Source organism: Columba livia, chromosome 11 (assembly GCF_036013475.1).
Source record: "Columba livia isolate bColLiv1 breed racing homer chromosome 11, bColLiv1.pat.W.v2, whole genome shotgun sequence".
Lineage (NCBI taxonomy): Eukaryota > Metazoa > Chordata > Aves > Columbiformes > Columbidae > Columba > Columba livia.
In genome coordinates this window covers 18,012,831-18,025,161 of record NC_088612.1, presented here as the reverse complement: position 1 = coordinate 18,025,161, position 12,331 = coordinate 18,012,831, and the positions used below count along the sequence as shown (strand labels likewise).

At 48.5% G+C, this 12,331-nt stretch overlaps 1 protein-coding gene across 5 annotated transcripts in view; it reads left to right on the top strand.

Moving 5' to 3' along the window:
* Window positions 1-12,331, top strand: part of HMG20A (high mobility group 20A) — a 170,748-nt gene that overhangs the window by 133,188 nt on the left and 25,229 nt on the right. For all 5 annotated transcript variants that reach the window (XR_010475284.1, XR_010475281.1, XR_010475280.1 and 2 more), the window contains one exon: window positions 3,563-3,639. The gene's annotated coding sequence lies outside the window, so the exon portion shown is untranslated. The remainder of the gene's footprint in view (window positions 1-3,562; window positions 3,640-12,331) is intronic.

The following is a 12,331-nucleotide window of genomic DNA, read 5'->3' as shown; positions in this document are numbered from 1 at the left end:
TACAGATGGGGGAGCTAAGCCGTCAGGGAATTGTGTGAGCTCAGCAGAGGCACAAATGCTCTCTCTTTTCTGTCACTTCATGCCATGATAGTCATTGCTTGCATTGGAGAGCCCAGGTCTCCCTTTTATGTCTGTAATACCTTTCCTGTTCCAAATAATACCCAATCCTGTTCCAAATGAACCAAACAACTGTCTGCTGTGTGTGGGTGAGATCAGCCCTTGTGAGGCACAGTGGTGCTCTGCGATGATCAAAAGTCCCAAGCCCAGCTCTCCCTCCTGGAAGGCAGCCTTAGCTCTGCTGCTCAGGCTACAGGGACATGAGGGCCAAGGCCTTGGGTTGGATTTCTCCTGGATTTCTGCATCAGGAGCCATGAGGCAGGGGACCAGCCTGGTGTGGTTGTGGTAAGTGGATCACAGAGCGCTCGGGGATGCAGAGCATGTTTCAGCTAGAGCTCCTTGCACGCTGCAGGACTGTCATATTGCTGCGGTCTAGCTGAGAGGTGATGAAAGGCATGAATAACTGTGGCTGTGGTACTGTTCTCAGGCTGGGATGAGCTGAGATCCTGGCATTAATAGTGTGGATCACAGGTGCTCTGATATGGTAGCTTAAAGGCAGCAAGGGATGCAAGGAAGCGTAAGCTAAGAACTGAACTGACTGTGCCAGTGGCACCATTCACCCCTGGCTTCCAGTACTCAAAGTGCAATTTTTTTTTTGTGGTGAATTTATATAGCCTGTAACTTCCATTCATCTCCCAGTGTGGTCCCTTAGCTGTGAGCTGATCTTGTCTAAGTTCTAGGACACCTTTGTGGCACTGGCATCCATGTGAATGACAGAAGCGATGACAATCCCATTTTAAATTTCACAGGCTTTTTGGCAGTGTTAAGTGTGCAGTAATGATGCCCGAGCTCTCCTGAAGGAGGAAATGCGATGGCAGGATGCGGGGCCTCACCTGACTGCTCCAAGGTTGTCAGGTGCTGTGAAAGCTCTTAGACCGGAGGAGTGTGTACAGATGTACGTGTATAGCCCATCCTTCAGGAGAGAAACGGCAATAAATACTGGTGAGAGAGATGGCAGATCCTCCCAGATTTATGCTGATTGTGGAGATGCTAATGCCTTGCTTTTATGGCTTGATCTTGCTCCTGCCTTTTGTGGTGGCTAATAAATACAAGCCAGTTCATCTTCTGCTTTGGCTCTTCCTGTGACCTTTCTTTAGATTTGTGCAGGTTCCTGATGCATAGATTGTCTTGCCCCTCACCATGAACATACCTGCCCTGGGATGACTTCAAGTCTCACTATAATTTCTGATGCAATGCTTTATTTCAGACTTCATTCTGGAGGGATAAGACTGCATTCAATCATGCTCCACAGGGTGCTAAAAGCCCATGGTCTGGGTGATGCTCTGTGTAATCTGCCTTGTCAATACCCATCGCTCACATCCGCAGCAGTGAAGAAGGTTTTGCCAGCTGACTAGGTGCTGCTGAACCTGAAACGTGATGCTGACTTTCCTTCCCTAGCCTGGCTCTCTTGCTTTCATCTCAAACATTTGCTTCCCCTTCTGGGTTCTTGGAGCGTGTGGCAAAAACATACTGTATTAACCCCCAGGAGATGTGCACGTGGGGAGCACAGTGCAAGGATTCCTTCATTACATGCAAGGGAAGCCTCTTCCTACAAAGGCAGCAGTGGGGGGCATGGCTGTTTAGTCCTCTGCCTTAGCTGTTGGATCATGTTCCCATTAGTCACCTCCCCAGGAGCCAAATCAATCCATTGCTACTTTGCAGTCTTCCCTGCAATTGGCTGCCAAAAGCAACTCTTTTAAGTAAATGTCACTTATTTGGAAAATTTGCTTTCTAATTCTGGCAGGGAATGAACTTACCTGGAACATCAGAGTCCCCAGGGCTGCAAGGTGGGTTCCCTACCAGCTCACACTAAGATAAACCACATGCATGGTCAGAGGGGAAAGCCCAAAATCACGTGGAGAATGGCTGCGTCTCTTCTCTGCAGGCTGGAAATGTAGCTTGTTGCAGAGGCTTGACCATGGCTTTCTGTAAAAAGTGCCATGTCTGGATATGCTGGGCTGTTTTTTTTTTTCAGGGTGTCTGTGCTTTGTTTGCTTTCAGTGGCAAACTCAACTGGGGATGGGAAGTCCTTGTCTTGCAGAGACTACAGGTTGAAATGATATGAGGTGTAGCAGGGGAAGAGGAAGATCACTTGACAGTAGAATCAGGTGCAGCTGGATATGGGAAGGGCTTGAGAAGGCGGTTGGGACAACTTCATGAAACACGTATGGTGTGCACAGCGGTCACATCTAGTATGTGCTTGGCTGTCATCATTAGCATGATGTGCTGCTGGCCCAGGAACACCTTCCCTGCTGAAATCGCTTCTCAGAAGAGACAGCGAATGTGCCAGTTGCAATGAGGTGACAGTGATGCAACAGATAAAGAGCAGCCTGGCAGTGGGAATTCATGTTTTCTGATCCTGTTCAGGACCCTTTTGAGCTTGATATTGATTCTGTTTGCAAGCTGCTTGGGAAGCGATGCCCTGAGTACACGCCTGCCCAACACAACGTACTGCTAGTCTGCCTTGGACCCTAGACACTACTGTCATCAGGTCAAGAACAAGAGGCCCCAGGTCCCTTGCAGAATCAATAGCCCTTGACATGCAAGTGTAGTGAAGCAATAGTCCTTGAAAATTTGTTCTTTGTATTCCAACATTTGTTCTTGGACAGGTGATTATTCCTGTCTGAGAGAAAAACCTAGTGATTTTTGAAGGTATCAAAATCTTCTAATCCTGTCTTCTGAAAGTACCTGCAGTTCTTTCAACCCTCATGCTACCTGCAAATTTAATAAGTTTCCTTTTTGTTCCATCATGCAGGTCAGTAGTGAAAGCCCTGAAGAGAGCTGGCATGTGACAGACTCCTGCAAAACCCTGTTTGTCAACATGGTTTTCCTTTGTAGTAGAGGAGACCACTGGTATCTGCCTTCTGCATATGGCTACTTGACCAGTTTTATACCTACCCTGTCATAGTTTCTCTTGATACTATATTCCCCTTGCTTATGGCAATCGCAGGCAAGACAGTGTGAGAAGCATCACTGAAGCAGAGATGTCTGACAGGCAGTGCTCTCTGCCGAAAGCCTGTTATGCTGTTCCAGGAGGAAGATAGATTGGCTTGATGTGATTTGCTCTTGACAAATCCATATTGGCTGCAACTCATCTCCTTGTTACCTCATTGATTTTTGGAGGGCTTGGAATTGGGTCCTTGGGAAACAGGGCAGAGCGTGGGAAGGTACAAGAGTTTCCTCTCTGCAGTGTGTACATTGTGGTGTTGGCTGTTGCCACTGAAGTGTCTCTCTCGTGGTTCCAAAGTTGGTTCCGTGGCACGGAGGTAGCAATGGGGCAGCTGACCGTGTGCCTGCGGTGTTTATCACACCCTAGTGGCCCAATGCCATGCATGTGGTGCTGCTACAGCTTTTCATTCTTCTTTTGGAAGCTTTTGTCCTGTGATCCAGTGGCCTGGAGTTCACTGCCCCTTTACTCACAAGATGCCTTGTTTTCTCCTTGCAGGCACCGACAGCATTCAAGCCCAAGTCTTCCCACCATCCACAGCCCTTGGGGTGTTGACCAGCCACACCGAGTGGACGGTGAGCTTCTTTGTGCTTCTCTAGCATCAATTCTTTTCTCCGGTGTTAAAAAGGATGATGCTTTTTCCCCCCTCTCATTAAGAGGCTTGGCCAGGGAAAGGCAGGATGAGATGCTCCCATCAAAGATGTGAGTCACTTTCTGGCACTGTAATGGCAATGCCAGCAAAAATGGCCTTTTGGAGTCAGCACCAGTTCCTGCCTGCTAGGAGGAAGGTTTGGCTAAGATAGGTCATTTAATTACTCCTCTGTGGCTGATGTGGGATTGTTAGTGTTCAGCATCTTCACTGATGGGTGTTGGGGTCAGCAACTGGCTAAGGGTACAACATGCAGACCCCAAAGCTGGGACAGAGAAAGCTTGTCACACACTTACCACACGTGTGCTGTGGGTTTGAGGCCAGATTGGTCTGTGGCTTGAGCCTGTTCCCTCATGCCTTGGAGGAAACGGGAGATTACCACCGTCCTGAAGATGACTATCATGTTGTGGGTGCAAGATGAGCTGCTCTGACTCACCAATAGATGCGGATATTTTGGCACAAGCTCCTTGGTGGCTGTTTCTCTTTTAGAGCTCCCTGAGGCGTGTGCGTGGCGGGGGTGATGCAAGATTGTTCTTTGCAGTTTTTGGGCTATGAGTGCCTAAGGAAGCACTCATGGCTCAGTTGTGAAACCACTTTTGCACCCTCAATAATCGAGTCTGAAGTCGTAGGGCTGTTAATGCGTTAGTGCTAGCACTGAGCTCCCCCATGGAAGTGCTACACGGATGGAAACCTTCATCCTTCTTGTGAGGTGAAGCAGGGGATTGTACAGCAAACTGTGCCCAGGTCTCCTGGCTACTGGTCCTGTTCCCATCCTGCTGGAGGTTATCTGTGATACTGAGAGTCACTTTCTCCATAGGCAGATGTCTGGTTGCTTGTATTTGGGCCTGCAAGAAGCAGAAAGCTATTCTTGGGCCTTTAAAATCCAGAAATAACTGGTGCTGTGAAAACTCTGCTTCAAATTCCCATCAACCTACCAGAAGAAAACTGCTGAGTTTGTGCTCTTTCCTGTATGGAAACAGCGAGCATGTTTTCTGCCTGCAGATGTTCAGGAAGTCAATGTTGCTGCGATCTCATGTTGTCTTCCTTGCAGAGCTTTTATCTCACCTTTGTCTTGTGTAAGGGATGTAGCTGAATTCTGATTTCCTATTAATGGGGCTCTTGCGCCCTTGCCCTCACCTTCTTCCTCCTCTTGCTTTGATCACGATAGTTCCAAATATCCATTTACAAAGTGTTTGAGTAGCATCTGGAGTGGATGGAGAAGAATATATTTGAACCCAAAAGTTAAATGCAGGTTTTTCTCAGCAGTCTCTCTGCTTGTTCACAAGAAGTGTCTGTCAAAACACTTGAATGGTGCTGGGTGAGATTGCCATGGAGGGGGTCTGCTGAAGGCTTGAGGGTCTGAACCTGGTGCTGGCTCAGGACTATTCTGAGGAGAAGCTGGAGGGGATGGGAACACTTGCAATGACACTCATGACAGCGGATGAGTAGTACCTGGTGGTGACTGTGCCATACTCATCACGTGGCTGTGCTTTACCAAGCTGGGCTTCTCCAGGTCACAGAGCAGCATAGCACAAATGCACGAAGCCAGCTTTGTCATCAGGGTTTTGATAGTAGGAGGTGTGCTCAGTGGCAGTGAGGCCTGCCTTTGAGTGGTGGAAGTGACTGGATCTAGGGACATGGAGGCAGCAGGACAGAGGAGAAGGTTATTCCCTCTGTTCTTTAGAGCCTCAGAAATGCAGCTGAATCTGGGACAAAACAACTGAGCTGGCCTTGCTCAGTTTGTGTTGTTTCCTACCCATATCTCTGATAAGAAGCAAATTATGCTCTTGAGTCAGGTGGAAACTCAAGGTACTGGGTCTCTCCACTGTCTCCATGTAGGTAGCACTGTTTTTTCAGATTTCCTCAGAGATGACAGTAGACTTGCTCTGCAGTGGTGCTCAAAAGAAATGTCAGCAGCTTCAGGGTCACTGAAGCTTCCTGCTATCCACTATGAGGTAAAACAGCCTCTGGATGCTCTGTTCCTGGGCTCGCTCTGCTGACACTCTCATTCTTTCCCTTTCCTCCTCAGCCACCGGAGGGCAGGCAGGAATCCCACAATTACCGGCCACAGGGAAGGAAAGCACTGGAATAACTAAAGAGCAATTAACGTTTGCACTGCTAGATCTGTGGTGGCATTGCTCTTTCCAGTTGCATTTTCTGCCTGTGGCCTCCTCACCACCTGGTTCACTTTGTGGGTTTTCCTTTATCAGTTGCTTTTTATTTTCACTTGAGCTGGCCATGAGAGCTGAAGTAGAAGTTGAGATTAAGTTGCAGCTGAGATCTGCTTTGCTGGGAAAATTGTGGAGTTGACTGTCATGGATTAGCTGCCAGGAGGAACAAAGCCTTTTAGTGGGCTGTGATCAGACAGAAACCTTTGCTTTCTAGGGCTGAAAATGCTGCTGTGGGGAAAAGTGCTCCCAGGCTCCTGGCTGCACTGGTGTGACCAACACCACTTCAATTATGGAGGTGCTTGATCCAACCCAAACAGTACAGTTGGGCTGTATTGACCTCATTGGTGAACTGGAGCTTCTGGCCTAGCCCAGTCAAGTTGTCAGCACCAATGGGTGCTCAGGCAGCAAATGGAGAAGAGCAAGGTCTGCTCCCACTGATGCATTTTAGTCTGGTGTGGATCCTAGGTGTAGTAGAGAAACTGCAGCTTTGAGATATATCTCAGCTTTTTTAATTGTTTAGGTGAACTCAATTTCTGTAATTGCTTCCTCCAGGAAGCTCCCTGGCTGTGCCTGTTGTGCATGTCGCAGATGCATCACCTGAGGATCCAGATGCAACAGTTGTGAGTTGGGAGGCAAACCAGGCCAGGGCAACAGCTGTCGTGGAGGGAGGGAAAGGGCACTGGCAAACGTACATGGAGTAGGACTGGTCTGAGTGCACGGACTCCATACCAAGTTAAAATAACTGACACGCAGTGGCTGTTTCTTTCAAGATATTAAAAATATCCCAGATTCTCCATGAATCTGAGAGTTGCAACTGCAGTTGCCTAGCACAAGTGTGGATGACTGTCCTCCCTCAGAGCCCTGGTGGGAGCTGTAATACTTGCACCAAGTCGATATTTTAGGAACCCTTACAGCATAAATTGCCTTAATCTTTATTTTGGCAGCTGAGCCGACCCAGCAGGGCTGTAAAGCGGTTCAGGGTGACCTGCTCCTTCCAGCGACTAAGTGTGAACTGACCTCATTCATTGCTCTCCTGTGGGGCACAAGGTTCAGCCCATGACGTTGCCTGTATGTGACTGAGGCTAAATATTTTGAGCAGACTGCCGTATTTCCCAGAGAGTCCTCCAGAGGTGAGAGCCTCCCCCATCCCAGGGTGGAAGGACCTTGCGCTCACGTTGGGGAAGGCATCCCACTCCCCGCATCTCTGGAGCTCGCTGGGCTGCAGTGTTGCCCTGCCGTCATGCCACCACACTGGGCTTATATTGCTGCTGCTGTATAACAGAAGCAGACTATGGCACAGCGATGCTGTACCCTTGCTCTGCCCTTCACGCACGTCTCGTCTCTGCAGCCTGTTGCCGGGTGCCGCTGGCATCCTCTCCCTCCGAGCCCTGGCTGGTGGAAGATGGGTTTCCATCCTGCACCTCCAGGCTGTCTCTTCCTTGAGTTACTCCAGGAGAAATTCAGCAAGGAGGTCTGCTGTTGCTGGAAGGACTACTGTTTTCAGGGCTGTAATCTGCCCCCTACACCTGTTCTGTGCTCTCTGTGTCACAGGCGCAGCCTTACTCACCATGCACTTCCAAATCCAGGACACACGTGGCAGAAATGCTGCACAGCTTAGCAAGGGCCAAGGTGATCTCTAAAAGCATCTGTGTCTTGTTGAGATAGCGCTTATCTATTGGGAGGGAGCGAAGGAGTGAGCAGGCCTGACCTCCAGAGTGCAAATGAGACTAAAACCTCATGCCTGAATCTCTCAGCTGATCTATCAGATCTCCCTCCACCTACAAAAACATGAAAAAATCAGTAAATATGATAGTGAGGTGCTAGAAGATGCTTGGCTGAAAGGTGATTGTGCTAACAGAGAGCAGTCAGAGGGTAATGTGGTACTTGCAGCCACAAAGTATGCTATAAATTGGGTCCTGTGTGATGCTGAGCCACCGTCACAACATATGGCAGCCAGTGTGGGCTGTAAAGTCTGGGCCCCTCAGCGGGTGCCTGCTGCCAACCAAAATGACTCGAGGGATCTGCTCTGACTACCCCTCTTCCTGCTGTACTCCTGCCCTGAGCCTCTATTTCCTGCTTGTAGCCTTTGCAAAGCAGCCACATCCTTCTCTTAGAAGAATTTGGAAAGCTGTAAACCCAAATGTTTTGTGTAAACCTTCATGTCAACAGCATGTTAATGTGTTGGAGATGTTGCAGATGCTTCCTGCCCTCCTCTGTTGTTTGCTCCCTACTGAAAGGGGTCGTTGGGACTGCAAGAGCAGCAGTCCCCAGAGTTCATGTCCAAGCTGAAATTCCTAAAACAAGGGCCAATGAATGTTTGTTTAAAATTTCCTTCCATCTAATTTCGACAGATGCTAGTGAGATAACAACATTTTTTGCAGGGTTACTCAGCAACGAAAAAATATTTGGGTCAAGTTGAGCTGTTTACATTCGTCTTCGTTTATCCATCTTGTAGGGAATGAAACAAGTTTCTTGTTAAGTTTTTTTTCCCCTTCATTTTATTTTTGTCTTGGTGCTTTATATAAAAAGTCTTCCATGTGAATCATGGGTATTATGATTCCAGTCATGATGAAGGCCTTGTGACATCTCTTTGCTGTGGTGGTGCATAAGGGATGAATAAGCTGGGTTCAGTGCAGTTAGACCCAGCCTGGTGTCTGTCTCCTGCACTTCCTTGGCCTTCTGGTTTTGAATGGAGTGGCCCCAGTTTGTGAACTGGTGATGGTAATAGGAGTGAATTTAAACTCTTGTCTTCTAATGAGATACCCAGTGGTCCAGGGTTTCACATGCAATTCTCCAGTGTGAAAATGCTCCCAAGGGAACAGACCTGTTCTTTGCACTTGTATTATGTTTTCATGAACTCCTCACTTTCTGATTCTAAGTGAAAGGTGCAAATAACAAAATGTCTTTCAAAAGTCAGTTTCTGCTTTTTGTGTGAACACAAAGTCCTCAGAGAGAGACTTACTGAAAGCTTGGTTATACTGGCCCTGGTCTTGTGGAAAGCTTAGTGTTGTGTCTGGGCGTTAATCTATCCTAAAAAAACCCACTAATTGATTGAAGATAGTTCCATACCTTTAGAGGAATGTCCCGTGCCTATCCCAGTATATTGGTGCCTCTGATTTTGTGCTCTATGTCCTGGGGCTCTGTTGGTCTTGTTGCATTAAAATTATGGAGGCTGGAAAGCTAGAAATGATCAGCCATTGCCTGAGGAGACCCATCTTGTGTGTCAGCCCTCTGTGCTCACCAGCCAGGGGATGCTGTCTCCCTTCAGGCCTCCTTGGAAATGCTGCCATTTGAAAAGGATGGAGAAAAAGGCCCGAAGGAATGGACCAGAGACAGATGATGCTGCACCAGCTCCGAGGAAACGCCCAGGCTGGCTGAATAACCCGAAAGCCTGATCTGTCATTAAAGTGAAGGATGTTTTCCTGGTACCCAGGGGCCTGCCCCATGTGCAGAGCACAGGTGTTGCCGCAGGGCTCTGGGCAAGGTGCGGATGCTGCTTCCAGGAATACCTGGGGCTGCTGTGGGAGACAAGAAGCGTGTCGCAAGCACATGAATGGAAAGTAGGTCAGCAGTGGGGAGCAGGTCTCCGTGTGCATTAGTGTGCTTGTGTATGTCTGGCAAACTCAGGGAATCAAGAAATAGAATAAAAACAGCCTTTTTTTTTCCTTCCCAATGTGTGCTGTGGAGGGAAGAAGGGGTCTTCAGGGACAGCAGGACAGATCCTTCTCTGCTGCAAATCTTTGTAGCTCCTCCATTGATTTAGTTGGTGCTTCACTGATTAATACCAGTTGAGAATCCAGGCCGGAGTGTTTTGTATGCTTGTAAATAATTGAAGACCACGTGAATACAATGACATAAGGGGGGATGGGCACAAAACAGAGACTCTGAAAAATTTTAGGGTTTTTGCAATGAGGCTTTTATATGGAAACACATTGGCATCTTGGCTGCCAGGCGCTATTGTCGAGTGTGAGGTTTTTTATCGTAATTATAAGGACTAGAGCGGGAGAGCTGTTGAAACTGCAAAAAATGGCGAGTACATGTCAGATGGGGAGAGGGAGACTGCTGCCAGCTGTTCCCCCCTCCCTGCTGCCTGACTAGGTTTGATAAATATGCATTACTTTTAATACTAAAAATGAGTCCTAGTTCTGGCAAGGTGCTAAACTGACAAACCTGGAGGTTAAATCCCTGGTTATCCAGGGCGAAGCGGTGGCAGCACAAGCTTCTCCCGTGCGCTGAGGGACCCAGTTAATGCTCCACTGCTCTGGTGAAAGCCAAGACATGCCACTTGTGGCAATGGCGGTTTGTGGTGTGGACCACAGTCTCCTTTTATGCACTGGCTGCCAAATCCCTGCCTATGAAAGATGGCTTTTGATGGCAGGAGTTGGTGGGAGCTGATGTTGACTTGGCCTTTCTCCTTGTTCCGGGAACAGATCAAGGGTTCCCAAATTCACACCTCTCCTGTTTGCCCCTGCATAATGTGCCTGTGACAGCTCCAGCCACTTCTCACAGGGAGATGTGAGGTTAGAAAATAATTTGATGTTATTTAAACCTATCAGCGTGTGTGATGCGAGGGCAAGAAAGGAGCCAAGCCAGTGGCCCGTGAGCCGGTGGCTGCTTGCGGCAGGGAGTGGGGATGGAGGGCTGCTGGTACGCAGATGTGAGCTTCAGAGCCTGGAGCCTTCCCAGGAGCTCCCATGGGAGGAGAGGAAGCTGCAAGGCCTGGAAATGGGCCTGCAGGTTGCAGCCAAGATTTCTGGACCCCTGTGAGCTGGTTGCCCAGCAGAGAGGGGCTGTGTCCGTGTCGCATGTCCTCACAAACCAGGAGGAGTGAAGTGCAGACACCTAGGGGGAGTGGTTACTATTTTTGGAGATTAATATCCAAGTTTCAGAAAGATTCAGGTTTGATTAGTGCCTATGGGTTGTTCTTTTTGCCCATCACAGAGTAGAAATCAATGTCCCTAATTTCTTGTCCACCTCCTGAGCCGGGACTGAGGCAGAGCAGCTCCTGCTGCTGCTCTTTGCCCACTTGCAGGAGCAGTTACCATTTTGTGTCTGGCTCCAGGTAGGCTGTGGGGCGAATTGTTTTGCTTAGCCCCTTGTGGAGGCTTTATATTCTTCTGCTCTTGGTTGCTGTCTTTAGCTTGAAATAAAAGTCACTCAGAAACAAATGACTGGTTTGTGCTGGGTGTGGGGCAATGTAATAGTGGCTGCAGGTGCTTCCATTTCTTAGACAGTGGGTGCAGCTTAACACCATAAGCAATTTTTATCTGGGGCTTGGACTTCTCTCGCTGTGGTATTTATCAGTTAGCCATTCACTACATTGCAAATCCCTTTCTGCTGCAAGATACTTTTGTGTGCTGCCAGATCTCTGCTCTGCCAGTCTCTGGTCAGGGCAGTCTGCAGAGAGCCTGCACAGACACAGGAGGGGCTCGCTGGGAATGGAGTAGCAGGGAGTGTTCAAAGTCAAGATGAAGATGTCTGAGTGACAGATACAGCCCGAATCACATGGATGGATGCGCTCAGAACAGTGCTGCAGTGGGAGATGGCAGGAGCAGGTGGGATGGGGCTATGAGGGCAGCCCACAGGTGTGGTACACAGTGCTGCTGGGGGTGAGGTGGTGCTTTGTCACTGCTGCCTGTAGCAGCAGGGCAGATAGAGAGTGCCCTGTAAACCAGCAGTGCTGTCCCACCCTGGCAAGCGGCAGGAATGCAGGATTTAGGGGGAAGTGATCCCCTCCCGGCTCAGCAGAATGGGTCTGACCTGGAGCTTGTCTAAACACTCCCTGCGGGAAGAAAACTAGAACCTGTGGGGAAATGTCAAACAGCAATTGTTAGAGAACTTGATGCTGGAAAAAAATTTTAACCCTCACCCCACAAATTTATTCCAAAACATATTAAAGGTTACCCAGACAACCTCAATACCTCCAGCAATGTGACCTTGAGAACCACCTAGAGAGCAAGAAACTTGCAGGAGATCTCAGCTCCCGGCCATGAACGGTGCCCACAGAGTAACGTGCTTTATTCCTCACCTTTATTTCACTCAGCTGTTGTTGCTACCACCTGAGACCCCACTGGCATCAGGTTTGGCTCAGAGACTTATTGCCTCTGGTGAGGGTTCTGGTGAGGCGTCTGTCAGCACTGAAATAGTTATTTCATAACCATCTACCAGGGAAACTAAATTTTGAAACAAGTCAGCCCTGTGGGGCCTCTCCTGGAAGGACTTCTGAAGCAAATGTTGAGCTCCCTGCAAAGCATTAGTTTTTTTAATTCTTTATTTATTTTTTTTAACTGCACTGAGACCTAGGGTGCCAAGCTGCCCATTGCAGGGGCAGCTGCCTTCCTCTGGAAGGCAACACTTAGTCCCTGGGCTGGAGGGGTGCAATCTAATTTAAATACATTAAAATGGAATTCTGTAACTAAATCACTCCTATGACATTCCTCAAACTAG